We start from the raw sequence: 20832 nt of genomic DNA, 5'->3' as shown, positions 1-20832 counted from the left end.
GACACAGTGCTGGAGGGTGTTCTGTCACGTGTGGTGGGTCAGGGTCCTAGGATATTGCACCACCCAGGCTTCTATCCCACAGAGTTTGGCCCCTTGACCATAGCAACCTGATTCTGAACATTGCCCTGAAACCTCTCCATATAACAAGATGCCTTTACATATAAGGGTCTGCTGGCTGCCCCATGTCAGTCACAAGCCATTTGGAATCTTATGGCAGATCCACATGGCGCCACCACAGATGTTTTATCACACATCTGCAAACCAATGCTCTAGGCCCACTACTCAGCAGGCCCCAACTTACTGGCATCTCTGTTTTACACCATTTTCATGCAACCCAGTCAATCAAGGCACCTGTCTGGTACACTCATGATCAGCAACAGGACATCCGAAGGTTCTCCAGTGCTACCTGGTCATGGGAATTTCAAAGATTGCATGGTATTTATCTATCCATTTTTAAAAGATGAAGTTGAAGGCACTGTGAATTTCCATTCATTCAGGAACCATTAAATGGTGACGAAGACCATTTCAATGAAAGCTCTGGAGAAGTCTCACAAACAAGGCTTCCCAAACAGTGGCCAAATCGTCACATGAAACCAGGCCCACTGAGGTCAACAATGTGAGGTCCATGTGTGTTTTGACTCTCAACTATGGCTACCAGGTTTTTAAAAATAAAATCATGTGATATCCTGGGTGAGATTTCCAATGTTCTGTGGAAAGTCACCCTGGGCTTCGATCTCAGTTTCCAGGAAAGACTCTCATGCGTGGCCTCGGAAAATCTCAACACAATTCATGGCAATACTTCTCTGAGTTCAGTTCCAGAACTCAGTCTCCAAGGGGAATCACACCAGAGTTCAAGCCCAGGTGGACCCAGTCATCTCTTCCACAGCCACACAAATGTCCACAATTCAAACCAAAACACTGCCACAAGGCCCTCATTTTCTTCCATATAGACAATCCTCATAACTTCTGGCTGGAGATTTCCATGAGGGGCGCAGCCTAAGACAGTGTCCATATTAAGCTTCCTTGCGGCTCATTTGTCTAATGTCAGGGTGGCCTGGACACCCTTCCTTTGAACCAAGAGTGATCAAATAGACCTGAATTTAATACTGCTCATCTTCTTCACTTTGAGGCCTGCTGATGGTGGGGTACAGATTCTTTGTGTGAATTGGAGTCATGAGAAAACCCAAGCACATATTGGCTAGCCTCTGCAGGGCTTTGAAAAACTCATTTGACCCAAAGGATCCCTATTCTCACTTGATGGAGGTAAGCAACCTTACAGAGGAAGGCGAGAGACTTCATTCACAATGACTGCTTTTTTGCCATATTGGCTTTGTATGCACATATTGGATCTTTCTTGAGATCCATCAGGTGCTGACAATCTAAGCCACCGCCTCACACAGAACCAAGTGGCTGATTCAGACAAATCCCTTTTCAAAGCAATTAAGCAAAGAGCCACAAGTGATGCCCATTCTTTTGCATTTGAAAACTGTTTTCTTCAGGCTTCAAAAAGGGGTGTCCTGAAAAAAAGACCTTGCTGACATCCAGGGAAACAGAACAATAGGTAAGCAAAATGTCCAAAGCAGGTTTTCTTTACTGAGACTTTACTGGGCCCACTGATATCTGAGTTTTCTGAGATGCTTGCCATTCCTTTCAGCTATCTAGTACATGGCCATGTCACCAAGCTTGGAGGTGGTAAATATCTTGTACACAAAACCATGACCCTATTCTGGAGAGTGGCCAGAATTCAGAAAGAAAACAGGAAATTAGGAAGATAGTAGGTTTTGCCCATGGATAAGGCAAGCCGCAGTTAACTCATAAATTGGGCAGGATGAATGCTAGAAGCTTTCTACTAGACAGGACACATCCATTGATGCATTCTCTTTTCTAATGTCTACAACCACAAACACAGTGGGATACACAGATAGCAACACTCGCCTTATCAAAAGACTTGATGGAAACAGTCCACTCAAAATCAAAGAAACCACCTTTATTAGCTCTTCTCAGAACATGAGACAAAACCACAAACTCACACCCACACTTATAAAGCCACCTTCTTCTCTCAAGGAGGTCTGTGACTACATGCAGTGTCTTCTGACTGGTGTGCCATACTATGTTTTCCCGAAATGGCCTGTCCTGTCTCAGATCTGTCCTCCATGGCAAATTCTGTGAAGTTGTCAGGAGCCAGGTGTGAGCCACTACCTGCTTTCTCAGGAAAGACCCCCTTCAGAGCTTTCCTGGAAATTGGCCATCCTCACATCTGTAGGTACCAAGAAAGACTGACTCTGTCCTTGGTAAATCCAAACAAGTGAGCCCACTGGGACTGGCACTGGGACTTCCTCTGGGTGCCTGGCTTCCTGGATCGCAAGTTCAGAGAGTTCCATCACCAAAGAAGTGTGGTGAGGTCACTTCCTTCAGGAACTGAATGAGGTCACTGCCTTGGAAACCACTTTGTCCTAACTGTTGCTTCCAAGGTCCCATGAGATGGAGGCTGCCCCTGCTTCCTGTGACACTTTCACAAGTTAGAATGGTATATCTACCATAGGCACCCAGAAATAGCTCTCCACACAGGCCTGGTTTGGTCCATCTTGTCTACATTAAGAAGAGAGAGGCTCATTCAGACACATCCCTTCATCCTGACCAGGTTGTTTGTCACTGAAGATGACTTTTGCTTTCTCAGGTCCTTCCTCGCTGCCTACATCTTCTCCACTGATCATTTCTGCATGGACCTTTGAGGTTCTCAGCAGGTGGAAGTTCCCCTACATTCCTGTATTGTAAGAACAACTCTGTCCCTGCTCTTCTGTAAATTTAGATTGAGGAAACATTGAATGCTTGGGGTTAAGAACATGTTCGATTTAGGTTAGAAATCATTCTGCTGGATGAAGAATATGTATTGGGAACCTGTGATATTTATAATAATATAGAGGTGAAATATATGTATGAAAACAGAAATCTAAGTAAGATTTGAAGGCAAGAAGAACATTGGGCCCTTGATTGGGATACTTAGCTTTGAATTACATTCTGTACATATGTCTCTGATAAATGCATATACAATGGCATAGGACCTTGTACCTTTAGTTATTGAATGTAGAAGAGAAGATCCAGTCAAAAAGGGATAGTAGGTAGGATTAGGAAGATAGTTAGTAGGTTTAGGAAGAAGAGTGAGTATAATATTTGGACCAAAATTTCTTTAGCAATAGGGTGTCTGTTAGAGAGTGAATGTAAATATCAGCACATGTGAAGAGTCAGTCACAATGAGGAACTGAAATAGATATGTAGGAAAGCAGATATGAATATAGATATTAGGAAATCAGGCAAAGTATAAAGTGAGTGGTAGGATTAGACATTTTCAACACGGTTGAGGTTGAATATATAATCTTAGGCAGAAACAAATGTGTAGTCACCAATAAGATTGAAATTTGAGAGCGTTAGGCAACCTATACAAGTATGGTTTTAGTAATCCATGCTCTCTTTCCAATTAGGCTTAGGTACAATCATAAGTGTGACCTTTGAATTTTGCGTCCAGAATATCACTGTGATAAAATGTATTTGTAGATCAGGTGACATGAGTATTTCTTCCACTATTTTTTGGAGAAATATGTTGAAGACGTATAAATTAGAATTTGGGGGTACAAATAGATGTACCCTCGGTCTATAAGTATAGAGATAATGCATGAATAGACCATACTGTAAATAAAGAATATAACTGGTTTCAATTTAAATAATGGATTTAATTGATATCTGAAAACGTACAGGAAATCTTATATTGATACATGATCATTCATTCCAACCAGTTATACATCTAATGGTAATATCAGGGTGATGGTTTACCATGAGTGGTGTGTGAGTTTTGGTTCCAAAGTGATTATGGAAATCCAAAATAATGTGTTTGGAAAGAAGTCTCATGAAAAGACCAGTCCAGAAACATGGAGGAATACATGTGTTCTGAAGCAGGATTTGATTGAAAGTGAACCAAATGCCTAAAAATTTGTGAACTTGAGGATGAAATATATATCCTATGATGTGTTTCAACTGAAGAAATAGTAATGTACCAGTGTTGAATAAAAATGAATTTCAAAATACACATCATGTCCCATAGGAGTCTACTTGCATTGATGTTAAACAGGGTCAGTTACTGTAGAAATGTTAGGATTTCTATGCACCATTCACTAAAGTTAGTTTTCAGTACTAGGAAACAAATATGTATTTCAGGTGGATGAATATTTCTGAGAATATTCTTGTAAAAAGTTGATTATAAATCAAAATACAAGAACATGAATTTAGGGAGTGTAAAATAAGACACATATATTTTAAATTTCGAAAAATCTGGAGAGTGTGTTTGTGTATATATATATATATATATATATATATATATATATATACAGAAAACACACAGAAACATTAAAAAGTAAAAAAAAAGTAAAAATATATATATGCCAATTGAAATTCATCATGAAATTGTAATGTTGTGAACAACCAATATAAAAAATTAAAAATTAAAAAAAAATGGAGAACTATTACATTGGACTAGATTCATAACATCCACCCTTTATAATGCAAATTGCCTGTCCAACTACACACGATGCCTTCTCTGAACTGCTTGTATTTCTATTCTGTTTGGGTTATTTTTCTTCATCATATTAGGATTCCTAGTCAGAGACTAGTAGGGTTATGGGTTAGTGTCAGGGATTCAGTAATTAGAATTTAAAAGAGGAAAATGAATCCAATGTGTATGCAAATATGTGCTACTCAAAAATCTTCTGTCATCCAGAACAATGCCTTGACATTACCCTCGCCCCAAGTGAGACGCAATTCGAAAAGAAGAGTTAGAAAATCTTTGAATACATATGTGGAATGAAAAATGCTCAGGAGTTCACAACTTTGGAGGTGGTAGAGGAGTTTCCATAAGTAAGGGACAGGATAAACACTTCACAAACATGGAGCTCTGCTGGCCTAAAGACTTCTTGAGAAACTTCCTCTGAGGTTGGGCTCTAGAAATATATGTTGTTGTCACGAGCTTTAGCTTCCTTTGTAGTGAGACCATCAAAGCTGGGTCTGCATCTAAGTGACCTGGAGGACATGGTTTCTGATTTTCCAATGAACATGAGGCAGAAGTGCTGAATTCTCTCTTTGTAGGTAAACTGTGGCCACTGGGGGCTAAGTGTCTCCCCGTGGGGACTGTGAAGCCATTTGGTCATCCTCCAATTTTCGTGGTGTTTCTTGCTTCTGCACTGAAAGTTTGGTATTTCCTTCACGAAAAACAAAGAGTTAAACTGGGACACAGTGCTGGAGGGTGTTCTGTCACGTGTGGTGGGTCAGGGTCCTAGGATATTGCACCACCCAGGCTTCTATCCCACAGAGTTTGGCCCCTTGACCATAGCAACCTGATTCTGAACATTGCCCTGAAACCTCTCCATATAACAAGATGCCTTTACATATAAGGGTCTGCTGGCTGCCCCATGTCAGTCACAAGCCATTTGGAATCTTATGGCAGATCCACATGGCGCCACCACAGATGTTTTATCACACATCTGCAAACCAATGCTCTAGGCCCACTACTCAGCAGGCCCCAACTTACTGGCATCTCTGTTTTACACCATTTTCATGCAACCCAGTCAATCAAGGCACCTGTCTGGTACACTCATGATCAGCAACAGGACATCCGAAGGTTCTCCAGTGCTACCTGGTCATGGGAATTTCAAAGATTGCATGGTATTTATCTATCCATTTTTAAAAGATGAAGTTGAAGGCACTGTGAATTTCCATTCATTCAGGAACCATTAAATGGTGACGAAGACCATTTCAATGAAAGCTCTGGAGAAGTCTCACAAACAAGGCTTCCCAAACAGTGGCCAAATCGTCACATGAAACCAGGCCCACTGAGGTCAACAATGTGAGGTCCATGTGTGTTTTGACTCTCAACTATGGCTACCAGGTTTTTAAAAATAAAATCATGTGATATCCTGGGTGAGATTTCCAATGTTCTGTGGAAAGTCACCCTGGGCTTCGATCTCAGTTTCCAGGAAAGACTCTCATGCGTGGCCTCGGAAAATCTCAACACAATTCATGGCAATACTTCTCTGAGTTCAGTTCCAGAACTCAGTCTCCAAGGGGAATCACACCAGAGTTCAAGCCCAGGTGGACCCAGTCATCTCTTCCACAGCCACACAAATGTCCACAATTCAAACCAAAACACTGCCACAAGGCCCTCATTTTCTTCCATATAGACAATCCTCATAACTTCTGGCTGGAGATTTCCATGAGGGGCGCAGCCTAAGACAGTGTCCATATTAAGCTTCCTTGCGGCTCATTTGTCTAATGTCAGGGTGGCCTGGACACCCTTCCTTTGAACCAAGAGTGATCAAATAGACCTGAATTTAATACTGCTCATCTTCTTCACTTTGAGGCCTGCTGATGGTGGGGTACAGATTCTTTGTGTGAATTGGAGTCATGAGAAAACCCAAGCACATATTGGCTAGCCTCTGCAGGGCTTTGAAAAACTCATTTGACCCAAAGGATCCCTATTCTCACTTGATGGAGGTAAGCAACCTTACAGAGGAAGGCGAGAGACTTCATTCACAATGACTGCTTTTTTGCCATATTGGCTTTGTATGCACATATTGGATCTTTCTTGAGATCCATCAGGTGCTGACAATCTAAGCCACCGCCTCACACAGAACCAAGTGGCTGATTCAGACAAATCCCTTTTCAAAGCAATTAAGCAAAGAGCCACAAGTGATGCCCATTCTTTTGCATTTGAAAACTGTTTTCTTCAGGCTTCAAAAAGGGGTGTCCTGAAAAAAAGACCTTGCTGACATCCAGGGAAACAGAACAATAGGTAAGCAAAATGTCCAAAGCAGGTTTTCTTTACTGAGACTTTACTGGGCCCACTGATATCTGAGTTTTCTGAGATGCTTGCCATTCCTTTCAGCTATCTAGTACATGGCCATGTCACCAAGCTTGGAGGTGGTAAATATCTTGTACACAAAACCATGACCCTATTCTGGAGAGTGGCCAGAATTCAGAAAGAAAACAGGAAATTAGGAAGATAGTAGGTTTTGCCCATGGATAAGGCAAGCCGCAGTTAACTCATAAATTGGGCAGGATGAATGCTAGAAGCTTTCTACTAGACAGGACACATCCATTGATGCATTCTCTTTTCTAATGTCTACAACCACAAACACAGTGGGATACACAGATAGCAACACTCGCCTTATCAAAAGACTTGATGGAAACAGTCCACTCAAAATCAAAGAAACCACCTTTATTAGCTCTTCTCAGAACATGAGACAAAACCACAAACTCACACCCACACTTATAAAGCCACCTTCTTCTCTCAAGGAGGTCTGTGACTACATGCAGTGTCTTCTGACTGGTGTGCCATACTATGTTTTCCCGAAATGGCCTGTCCTGTCTCAGATCTGTCCTCCATGGCAAATTCTGTGAAGTTGTCAGGAGCCAGGTGTGAGCCACTACCTGCTTTCTCAGGAAAGACCCCCTTCAGAGCTTTCCGGGAAATTGGCCATCCTCACATCTGTAGGTACCAAGAAAGACTGACTCTGTCCTTGGTAAATCCAAACAAGTGAGCCCACTGGGACTGGCACTGGGACTTCCTCTGGGTGCCTGGCTTCCTGGATCGCAAGTTCAGAGAGTTCCATCACCAAAGAAGTGTGGTGAGGTCACTTCCTTCAGGAACTGAATGAGGTCACTGCCTTGGAAACCACTTTGTCCTAACTGTTGCTTCCAAGGTCCCATGAGATGGAGGCTGCCCCTGCTTCCTGTGACACTTTCACAAGTTAGAATGGTATATCTACCATAGGCACCCAGAAATAGCTCTCCACACAGGCCTGGTTTGGTCCATCTTGTCTACATTAAGAAGAGAGAGGCTCATTCAGACACATCCCTTCATCCTGACCAGGTTGTTTGTCACTGAAGATGACTTTTGCTTTCTCAGGTCCTTCCTCGCTGCCTACATCTTCTCCACTGATCATTTCTGCATGGACCTTTGAGGTTCTCAGCAGGTGGAAGATCCCCTACATTCCTGTATTGTAAGAACAACTCTGTCCCTGCTCTTCTGTAAATTTAGATTGAGGAAACATTGAATGCTTGGGGTTAAGAACATGTTCGATTTAGGTTAGAAATCATTCTGCTGGATGAAGAATATGTATTGGGAACCTGTGATATTTATAATAATATAGAGGTGAAATATATGTATGAAAACAGAAATCTAAGTAAGATTTGAAGGCAAGAAGAACATTGGGCCCTTGATTGGGATACTTAGCTTTGAATTACATTCTGTACATATGTCTCTGATAAATGCATATACAATGGCATAGGACCTTGTACCTTTAGTTATTGAATGTAGAAGAGAAGATCCAGTCAAAAAGGGATAGTAGGTAGGATTAGGAAGATAGTTAGTAGGTTTAGGAAGAAGAGTGAGTATAATATTTGGACCAAAATTTCTTTAGCAATAGGGTGTCTGTTAGAGAGTGAATGTAAATATCAGCACATGTGAAGAGTCAGTCACAATGAGGAACTGAAATAGATATGTAGGAAAGCAGATATGAATATAGATATTAGGAAATCAGGCAAAGTATAAAGTGAGTGGTAGGATTAGACATTTTCAACACGGTTGAGGTTGAATATATAATCTTAGGCAGAAACAAATGTGTAGTCACCAATAAGATTGAAATTTGAGAGCGTTAGGCAACCTATACAAGTATGGTTTTAGTAATCCATGCTCTCTTTCCAATTAGGCTTAGGTACAATCATAAGTGTGACCTTTGAATTTTGCGTCCAGAATATCACTGTGATAAAATGTATATGTAGATCAGGTGACATGAGTATTTCTTCCACTATTTTTTGGAGAAATATGTTGAAGACGTATAAATTAGAATTTGGGGGTACAAATAGATGTACCCTCGGTCTATAAGTATAGAGATAATGCATGAATAGACCATACTGTAAATAAAGAATATAACTGGTTTCAATTTAAATAATGGATTTAATTGATATCTGAAAACGTACAGGAAATCTTATATTGATACATGATCATTCATTCCAACCAGTTATACATCTAATGGTAATATCAGGGTGATGGTTTACCATGAGTGGTGTGTGAGTTTTGGTTCCAAAGTGATTATGGAAATCCAAAATAATGTGTTTGGAAAGAAGTCTCATGAAAAGACCAGTCCAGAAACATGGAGGAATACATGTGTTCTGAAGCAGGATTTGATTGAAAGTGAACCAAATGCCTAAAAATTTGTGAACTTGAGGATGAAATATATATCCTATGATGTGTTTCAACTGAAGAAATAGTAATGTACCAGTGTTGAATAAAAATGAATTTCAAAATACACATCATGTCCCATAGGAGTCTACTTGCATTGATGTTAAACAGGGTCAGTTACTGTAGAAATGTTAGGATTTCTATGCACCATTCACTAAAGTTAGTTTTCAGTACTAGGAAACAAATATGTATTTCAGGTGGATGAATATTTCTGAGAATATTCTTGTAAAAAGTTGATTATAAATCAAAATACAAGAACATGAATTTAGGGAGTGTAAAATAAGACACATATATTTTAAATTTCGAAAAATCTGGAGAGTGTGTTTGTGTATATATACATATATATATATATATATATATATATATATATATATATATACAGAAAACACACAGAAACATTAAAAAGTAAAAAAAAAGTAAAAATATATATATGCCAATTGAAATTCATCATGAAATTGTAATGTTGTGAACAACCAATATAAAAAATTAAAAATTAAAAAAAAATGGAGAACTATTACATTGGACTAGATTCATAACATCCACCCTTTATAATGCAAATTGCCTGTCCAACTACACACGATGCCTTCTCTGAACTGCTTGTATTTCTATTCTGTTTGGGTTATTTTTCTTCATCATATTAGGATTCCTAGTCAGAGACTAGTAGGGTTATGGGTTAGTGTCAGGGATTCAGTAATTAGAATTTAAAAGAGGAAAATGAATCCAATGTGTATGCAAATATGTGCTACTCAAAAATCTTCTGTCATCCAGAACAATGCCTTGACATTACCCTCGCCCCAAGTGAGACACAATTCGAAAAGAAGAGTTAGAAAATCTTTGAATACATATGTGGAATGAAAAATGCTCAGGAGTTCACAACTTTGGAGGTGGTAGAGGAGTTTCCATAAGTAAGGGACAGGATAAACACTTCACAAACATGGAGCTCTGCTGGCCTAAAGACTTCTTGAGAAACTTCCTCTGAGGTTGGGCTCCAGAAATATATGTTGTTGTCACGAGCTTTAGCTTCCTTTGTAGTGAGACCATCAAAGCTGGGTCTGCATCTAAGTGACCTGGAGGACATGGTTTCTGATTTTCCAATGAACATGAGGCAGAAGTGCTGAATTCTCTCTTTGTAGGTAAACTGTGGCCACTGGGGGCTAAGTGTCTCCCCGTGGGGACTGTGAAGCCATTTGGTCATCCTCCAATTTTCGTGGTGTTTCTTGCTTCTGCACTGAAAGTTTGGTATTTCCTTCACGAAAAACAAAGAGTTAAACTGGGACACAGTGCTGGAGGGTGTTCTGTCACGTGTGGTGGGTCAGGGTCCTAGGATATTGCACCACCCAGGCTTCTATCCCACAGAGTTTGGCCCCTTGACCATAGCAACCTGATTCTGAACATTGCCCTGAAACCTCTCCATATAACAAGATGCCTTTACATATAAGGGTCTGCTGGCTGCCCCATGTCAGTCACAAGCCATTTGGAATCTTATGGCAGATCCACATGGCGCCACCACAGATGTTTTATCACACATCTGCAAACCAATGCTCTAGGCCCACTACTCAGCAGGCCCCAACTTACTGGCATCTCTGTTTTACACCATTTTCATGCAACCCAGTCAATCAAGGCACCTGTCTGGTACACTCATGATCAGCAACAGGACATCCGAAGGTTCTCCAGTGCTACCTGGTCATGGGAATTTCAAAGATTGCATGGTATTTATCTATCCATTTTTAAAAGATGAAGTTGAAGGCACTGTGAATTTCCATTCATTCAGGAACCATTAAATGGTGACGAAGACCATTTCAATGAAAGCTCTGGAGAAGTCTCACAAACAAGGCTTCCCAAACAGTGGCCAAATCGTCACATGAAACCAGGCCCACTGAGGTCAACAATGTGAGGTCCATGTGTGTTTTGACTCTCAACTATGGCTACCAGGTTTTTAAAAATAAAATCATGTGATATCCTGGGTGAGATTTCCAATGTTCTGTGGAAAGTCACCCTGGGCTTCGATCTCAGTTTCCAGGAAAGACTCTCATGCGTGGCCTCGGAAAATCTCAACACAATTCATGGCAATACTTCTCTGAGTTCAGTTCCAGAACTCAGTCTCCAAGGGGAATCACACCAGAGTTCAAGCCCAGGTGGACCCAGTCATCTCTTCCACAGCCACACAAATGTCCACAATTCAAACCAAAACACTGCCACAAGGCCCTCATTTTCTTCCATATAGACAATCCTCATAACTTCTGGCTGGAGATTTCCATGAGGGGCGCAGCCTAAGACAGTGTCCATATTAAGCTTCCTTGCGGCTCATTTGTCTAATGTCAGGGTGGCCTGGACACCCTTCCTTTGAACCAAGAGTGATCAAATAGACCTGAATTTAATACTGCTCATCTTCTTCACTTTGAGGCCTGCTGATGGTGGGGTACAGATTCTTTGTGTGAATTGGAGTCATGAGAAAACCCAAGCACATATTGGCTAGCCTCTGCAGGGCTTTGAAAAACTCATTTGACCCAAAGGATCCCTATTCTCACTTGATGGAGGTAAGCAACCTTACAGAGGAAGGCGAGAGACTTCATTCACAATGACTGCTTTTTTGCCATATTGGCTTTGTATGCACATATTGGATCTTTCTTGAGATCCATCAGGTGCTGACAATCTAAGCCACCGCCTCACACAGAACCAAGTGGCTGATTCAGACAAATCCCTTTTCAAAGCAATTAAGCAAAGAGCCACAAGTGATGCCCATTCTTTTGCATTTGAAAACTGTTTTCTTCAGGCTTCAAAAAGGGGTGTCCTGAAAAAAAGACCTTGCTGACATCCAGGGAAACAGAACAATAGGTAAGCAAAATGTCCAAAGCAGGTTTTCTTTACTGAGACTTTACTGGGCCCACTGATATCTGAGTTTTCTGAGATGCTTGCCATTCCTTTCAGCTATCTAGTACATGGCCATGTCACCAAGCTTGGAGGTGGTAAATATCTTGTACACAAAACCATGACCCTATTCTGGAGAGTGGCCAGAATTCAGAAAGAAAACAGGAAATTAGGAAGATAGTAGGTTTTGCCCATGGATAAGGCAAGCCGCAGTTAACTCATAAATTGGGCAGGATGAATGCTAGAAGCTTTCTACTAGACAGGACACATCCATTGATGCATTCTCTTTTCTAATGTCTACAACCACAAACACAGTGGGATACACAGATAGCAACACTCGCCTTATCAAAAGACTTGATGGAAACAGTCCACTCAAAATCAAAGAAACCACCTTTATTAGCTCTTCTCAGAACATGAGACAAAACCACAAACTCACACCCACACTTATAAAGCCACCTTCTTCTCTCAAGGAGGTCTGTGACTACATGCAGTGTCTTCTGACTGGTGTGCCATACTATGTTTTCCCGAAATGGCCTGTCCTGTCTCAGATCTGTCCTCCATGGCAAATTCTGTGAAGTTGTCAGGAGCCAGGTGTGAGCCACTACCTGCTTTCTCAGGAAAGACCCCCTTCAGAGCTTTCCGGGAAATTGGCCATCCTCACATCTGTAGGTACCAAGAAAGACTGACTCTGTCCTTGGTAAATCCAAACAAGTGAGCCCACTGGGACTGGCACTGGGACTTCCTCTGGGTGCCTGGCTTCCTGGATCGCAAGTTCAGAGAGTTCCATCACCAAAGAAGTGTGGTGAGGTCACTTCCTTCAGGAACTGAATGAGGTCACTGCCTTGGAAACCACTTTGTCCTAACTGTTGCTTCCAAGGTCCCATGAGATGGAGGCTGCCCCTGCTTCCTGTGACACTTTCACAAGTTAGAATGGTATATCTACCATAGGCACCCAGAAATAGCTCTCCACACAGGCCTGGTTTGGTCCATCTTGTCTACATTAAGAAGAGAGAGGCTCATTCAGACACATCCCTTCATCCTGACCAGGTTGTTTGTCACTGAAGATGACTTTTGCTTTCTCAGGTCCTTCCTCGCTGCCTACATCTTCTCCACTGATCATTTCTGCATGGACCTTTGAGGTTCTCAGCAGGTGGAAGATCCCCTACATTCCTGTATTGTAAGAACAACTCTGTCCCTGCTCTTCTGTAAATTTAGATTGAGGAAACATTGAATGCTTGGGGTTAAGAACATGTTCGATTTAGGTTAGAAATCATTCTGCTGGATGAAGAATATGTATTGGGAACCTGTGATATTTATAATAATATAGAGGTGAAATATATGTATGAAAACAGAAATCTAAGTAAGATTTGAAGGCAAGAAGAACATTGGGCCCTTGATTGGGATACTTAGCTTTGAATTACATTCTGTACATATGTCTCTGATAAATGCATATACAATGGCATAGGACCTTGTACCTTTAGTTATTGAATGTAGAAGAGAAGATCCAGTCAAAAAGGGATAGTAGGTAGGATTAGGAAGATAGTTAGTAGGTTTAGGAAGAAGAGTGAGTATAATATTTGGACCAAAATTTCTTTAGCAATAGGGTGTCTGTTAGAGAGTGAATGTAAATATCAGCACATGTGAAGAGTCAGTCACAATGAGGAACTGAAATAGATATGTAGGAAAGCAGATATGAATATAGATATTAGGAAATCAGGCAAAGTATAAAGTGAGTGGTAGGATTAGACATTTTCAACACGGTTGAGGTTGAATATATAATCTTAGGCAGAAACAAATGTGTAGTCACCAATAAGATTGAAATTTGAGAGCGTTAGGCAACCTATACAAGTATGGTTTTAGTAATCCATGCTCTCTTTCCAATTAGGCTTAGGTACAATCATAAGTGTGACCTTTGAATTTTGCGTCCAGAATATCACTGTGATAAAATGTATATGTAGATCAGGTGACATGAGTATTTCTTCCACTATTTTTTGGAGAAATATGTTGAAGACGTATAAATTAGAATTTGGGGGTACAAATAGATGTACCCTCGGTCTATAAGTATAGAGATAATGCATGAATAGACCATACTGTAAATAAAGAATATAACTGGTTTCAATTTAAATAATGGATTTAATTGATATCTGAAAACGTACAGGAAATCTTATATTGATACATGATCATTCATTCCAACCAGTTATACATCTAATGGTAATATCAGGGTGATGGTTTACCATGAGTGGTGTGTGAGTTTTGGTTCCAAAGTGATTATGGAAATCCAAAATAATGTGTTTGGAAAGAAGTCTCATGAAAAGACCAGTCCAGAAACATGGAGGAATACATGTGTTCTGAAGCAGGATTTGATTGAAAGTGAACCAAATGCCTAAAAATTTGTGAACTTGAGGATGAAATATATATCCTATGATGTGTTTCAACTGAAGAAATAGTAATGTACCAGTGTTGAATAAAAATGAATTTCAAAATACACATCATGTCCCATAGGAGTCTACTTGCATTGATGTTAAACAGGGTCAGTTACTGTAGAAATGTTAGGATTTCTATGCACCATTCACTAAAGTTAGTTTTCAGTACTAGGAAACAAATATGTATTTCAGGTGGATGAATATTTCTGAGAATATTCTTGTAAAAAGTTGATTATAAATCAAAATACAAGAACATGAATTTAGGGAGTGTAAAATAAGACACATATATTTTAAATTTCGAAAAATCTGGAGAGTGTGTTTGTGTATATATACATATATATATATATATATATATATATATATATATATACAGAAAACACACAGAAACATTAAAAAGTAAAAAAAAAGTAAAAATATATATATGCCAATTGAAATTCATCATGAAATTGTAATGTTGTGAACAACCAATATAAAAAATTAAAAATTAAAAAAAAATGGAGAACTATTACATTGGACTAGATTCATAACATCCACCCTTTATAATGCAAATTGCCTGTCCAACTACACACGATGCCTTCTCTGAACTGCTTGTATTTCTATTCTGTTTGGGTTATTTTTCTTCATCATATTAGGATTCCTAGTCAGAGACTAGTAGGGTTATGGGTTAGTGTCAGGGATTCAGTAATTAGAATTTAAAAGAGGAAAATGAATCCAATGTGTATGCAAATATGTGCTACTCAAAAATCTTCTGTCATCCAGAACAATGCCTTGACATTACCCTCGCCCCAAGTGAGACGCAATTCGAAAAGAAGAGTTAGAAAATCTTTGAATACATATGTGGAATGAAAAATGCTCAGGAGTTCACAACTTTGGAGGTGGTAGAGGAGTTTCCATAAGTAAGGGACAGGATAAACACTTCACAAACATGGAGCTCTGCTGGCCTAAAGACTTCTTGAGAAACTTCCTCTGAGGTTGGGCTCTAGAAATATATGTTGTTGTCACGAGCTTTAGCTTCCTTTGTAGTGAGACCATCAAAGCTGGGTCTGCATCTAAGTGACCTGGAGGACATGGTTTCTGATTTTCCAATGAACATGAGGCAGAAGTGCTGAATTCTCTCTTTGTAGGTAAACTGTGGCCACTGGGGGCTAAGTGTCTCCCCGTGGGGACTGTGAAGCCATTTGGTCATCCTCCAATTTTCGTGGTGTTTCTTGCTTCTGCACTGAAAGTTTGGTATTTCCTTCACGAAAAACAAAGAGTTAAACTGGGACACAGTGCTGGAGGGTGTTCTGTCACGTGTGGTGGGTCAGGGTCCTAGGATATTGCACCACCCAGGCTTCTATCCCACAGAGTTTGGCCCCTTGACCATAGCAACCTGATTCTGAACATTGCCCTGAAACCTCTCCATATAACAAGATGCCTTTACATATAAGGGTCTGCTGGCTGCCCCATGTCAGTCACAAGCCATTTGGAATCTTATGGCAGATCCACATGGCGCCACCACAGATGTTTTATCACACATCTGCAAACCAATGCTCTAGGCCCACTACTCAGCAGGCCCCAACTTACTGGCATCTCTGTTTTACACCATTTTCATGCAACCCAGTCAATCAAGGCACCTGTCTGGTACACTCATGATCAGCAACAGGACATCCGAAGGTTCTCCAGTGCTACCTGGTCATGGGAATTTCAAAGATTGCATGGTATTTATCTATCCATTTTTAAAAGATGAAGTTGAAGGCACTGTGAATTTCCATTCATTCAGGAACCATTAAATGGTGACGAAGACCATTTCAATGAAAGCTCTGGAGAAGTCTCACAAACAAGGCTTCCCAAACAGTGGCCAAATCGTCACATGAAACCAGGCCCACTGAGGTCAACAATGTGAGGTCCATGTGTGTTTTGACTCTCAACTATGGCTACCAGGTTTTTAAAAATAAAATCATGTGATATCCTGGGTGAGATTTCCAATGTTCTGTGGAAAGTCACCCTGGGCTTCGATCTCAGTTTCCAGGAAAGACTCTCATGCGTGGCCTCGGAAAATCTCAACACAATTCATGGCAATACTTCTCTGAGTTCAGTTCCAGAACTCAGTCTCCAAGGGGAATCACACCAGAGTTCAAGCCCAGGTGGACCCAGTCATCTCTTCCACAGCCACACAAATGTCCACAATTCAAACCAAAACACTGCCACAAGGCCCTCATTTTCTTCCATATAGACAATCCTCATAACTTCTGGCTGGAGATTTCCATGAGGGGCGCAGCCTAAGACAGTGTCCATATTAAGCTTCCTTGCGGCTCATTTGTCTAATGTCAGGGTGGCCTGGACACCCTTCCTTTGAACCAAGAGTGATCAAATAGACCTGAATTTAATACTGCTCATCTTCTTCACTTTGAGGCCTGCTGATGGTGGGGTACAGATTCTTTGTGTGAATTGGAGTCATGAGAAAACCCAAGCACATATTGGCTAGCCTCTGCAGGGCTTTGAAAAACTCATTTGACCCAAAGGATCCCTATTCTCACTTGATGGAGGTAAGCAACCTTACAGAGGAAGGCGAGAGACTTCATTCACAATGACTGCTTTTTTGCCATATTGGCTTTGTATGCACATATTGGATCTTTCTTGAGATCCATCAGGTGCTGACAATCTAAGCCACCGCCTCACACAGAACCAAGTGGCTGATTCAGACAAATCCCTTTTCAAAGCAATTAAGCAAAGAGCCACAAGTGATGCCCATTCTTTTGCATTTGAAAACTGTTTTCTTCAGGCTTCAAAAAGGGGTGTCCTGAAAAAAAGACCTTGCTGACATCCAGGGAAACAGAACAATAGGTAAGCAAAATGTCCAAAGCAGGTTTTCTTTACTGAGACTTTACTGGGCCCACTGATATCTGAGTTTTCTGAGATGCTTGCCATTCCTTTCAGCTATCTAGTACATGGCCATGTCACCAAGCTTGGAGGTGGTAAATATCTTGTACACAAAACCATGACCCTATTCTGGAGAGTGGCCAGAATTCAGAAAGAAAACAGGAAATTAGGAAGATAGTAGGTTTTGCCCATGGATAAGGCAAGCCGCAGTTAACTCATAAATTGGGCAGGATGAATGCTAGAAGCTTTCTACTAGACAGGACACATCCATTGATGCATTCTCTTTTCTAATGTCTACAACCACAAACACAGTGGGATACACAGATAGCAACACTCGCCTTATCAAAAGACTTGATGGAAACAGTCCACTCAAAATCAAAGAAACCACCTTTATTAGCTCTTCTCAGAACATGAGACAAAACCACAAACTCACACCCACACTTATAAAGCCACCTTCTTCTCTCAAGGAGGTCTGTGACTACATGCAGTGTCTTCTGACTGGTGTGCCATACTATGTTTTCCCGAAATGGCCTGTCCTGTCTCAGATCTGTCCTCCATGGCAAATTCTGTGAAGTTGTCAGGAGCCAGGTGTGAGCCACTACCTGCTTTCTCAGGAAAGACCCCCTTCAGAGCTTTCCTGGAAATTGGCCATCCTCACATCTGTAGGTACCAAGAAAGACTGACTCTGTCCTTGGTAAATCCAAACAAGTGAGCCCACTGGGACTGGCACTGGGACTTCCTCTGGGTGCCTGGCTTCCTGGATCGCAAGTTCAGAGAGTTCCATCACCAAAGAAGTGTGGTGAGGTCACTTCCTTCAGGAACTGAATGAGGTCACTGCCTTGGAAACCACTTTGTCCTAACTGTTGCTTCCAAGGTCCCATGAGATGGAGGCTGCCCCTGCTTCCTGTGACACTTTCACAAGTTAGAATGGTATATCTACCATAGGCACCCAGAAATAGCTCTCCACACAGGCCTGGTTTGGTCCATCTTGTCTACATTAAGAAGAGAGAGGCTCATTCAGACACATCCCTTCATCCTGACCAGGTTGTTTGTCACTGAAGATGACTTTTGCTTTCTCAGGTCCTTCCTCGCTGCCTACATCTTCTCCACTGATCATTTCTGCATGGACCTTTGAGGTTCTCAGCAGGTGGAAGATCCCCTACATTCCTGTATTGTAAGAACAACTCTGTCCCTGCTCTTCTGTAAATTTAGATTGAGGAAACATTGAATGCTTGGGGTTAAGAACATGTTCGATTTAGGTTAGAAATCATTCTGCTGGATGAAGAATATGTATTGGGAACCTGTGATATTTATAATAATATAGAGGTGAAATATATGTATGAAAACAGAAATCTAAGTAAGATTTGAAGGCAAGAAGAACATTGGGCCCTTGATTGGGATACTTAGCTTTGAATTACATTCTGTACATATGTCTCTGATAAATGCATATACAATGGCATAGGACCTTGTACCTTTAGTTATTGAATGTAGAAGAGAAGATCCAGTCAAAAAGGGATAGTAGGTAGGATTAGGAAGATAGTTAGTAGGTTTAGGAAGAAGAGTGAGTATAATATTTGGACCAAAATTTCTTTAGCAATAGGGTGTCTGTTAGAGAGTGAATGTAAATATCAGCACATGTGAAGAGTCAGTCACAATGAGGAACTGAAATAGATATGTAGGAAAGCAGATATGAATATAGATATTAGGAAATCAGGCAAAGTATAAAGTGAGTGGTAGGATTAGACATTTTCAACACGGTTGAGGTTGAATATATAATCTTAGGCAGAAACAAATGTGTAGTCACCAATAAGATTGAAATTTGAGAGCGTTAGGCAACCTATACAAGTATGGTTTTAGTAATCCATGCTCTCTTTCCAATTAGGCTTAGGTACAATCATAAGTGTGACCTTTGAATTTTGCGTCCAGAATATCACTGTGATAAAATGTATATGTAGATCAGGTGACATGAGTATTTCTTCCACTATTTTTTGGAGAAATATGTTGAAGACGTATAAATTAGAATTTGGGGGTACAAATAGATGTACCCTCGGTCTATAAGTATAGAGATAATGCATGAATAGACCATACTGTAAATAAAGAATATAACTGGTTTCAATTTAAATAATGGATTTAATTGATATCTGAAAACGTACAGGAAATCTTATATTGATACATGATCATTCATTCCAACCAGTTATACATCTAATGGTAATATCAGGGTGATGGTTTACCATGAGTGGTGTGTGAGTTTTGGTTCCAAAGTGATTATGGAAATCCAAAATAATGTGTTTGGAAAGAAGTCTCATGAAAAGACCAGTCCAGAAACATGGAGGAATACATGTGTTCTGAAGCAGGATTTGATTGAAAGTGAACCAAATGCCTAAAAATTTGTGAACTTGAGGATGAAATATATATCCTATGATGTGTTTCAACTGAAGAAATAGTAATGTACCAGTGTTGAATAAAAATGAATTTCAAAATACACATCATGTCCCATAGGAGTCTACTTGCATTGATGTTAAACAGGGTCAGTTACTGTAGAAATGTTAGGATTTCTATGCACCATTCACTAAAGTTAGTTTTCAGTACTAGGAAACAAATATGTATTTCAGGTGGATGAATATTTCTGAGAATATTCTTGTAAAAAGTTGATTATAAATCAAAATACAAGAACATGAATTTAGGGAGTGTAAAATAAGACACATATATTTTAAATTTCGAAAAATCTGGAGAGTGTGTTTGTGTATATATACATATATATATATATATATATATATATATATATATATACAGAAAACACACAGAAACATTAAAAAGTAAAAAAAAAGTAAAAATATATATATGCCAATTGAAATTCATCATGAAATTGTAATGTTGTGAACAACCAATATAAAAAATTAAAAATTAAAAAAAAATGGAGAACTATTACATTGGACTAGATTCATAACATCCACCCTTTATAATGCAAATTGCCTGTCCAACTACACACGATGCCTTCTCTGAACTGCTTGTATTTCTATTCTGTTTGGGTTATTTTTCTTCATCATATTAGGATTCCTAGTCAGAGACTAGTAGGGTTATGGGTTAGTGTCAGGGATTCAGTAATTAGAATTTAAAAGAGGAAAATGAATCCAATGTGTATGCAAATATGTGCTACTCAAAAATCTTCTGTCATCCAGAACAATGCCTTGACATTACCCTCGCCCCAAGTGAGACGCAATTCGAAAAGAAGAGTTAGAAAATCTTTGAATACATATGTGGAATGAAAAATGCTCAGGAGTTCACAACTTTGGAGGTGGTAGAGGAGTTTCCATAAGTAAGGGACAGGATAAACACTTCACAAACATGGAGCTCTGCTGGCCTAAAGACTTCTTGAGAAACTTCCTCTGAGGT

The sequence above is a fragment of the Ictidomys tridecemlineatus genome, chromosome 7, assembly GCF_052094955.1.
Source record: "Ictidomys tridecemlineatus isolate mIctTri1 chromosome 7, mIctTri1.hap1, whole genome shotgun sequence".
Taxonomy (NCBI): domain Eukaryota; kingdom Metazoa; phylum Chordata; class Mammalia; order Rodentia; family Sciuridae; genus Ictidomys; species Ictidomys tridecemlineatus.
The sequence above is the reverse complement of the archived record's forward strand: the minus strand, read 5'-3'. Positions refer to the sequence as shown.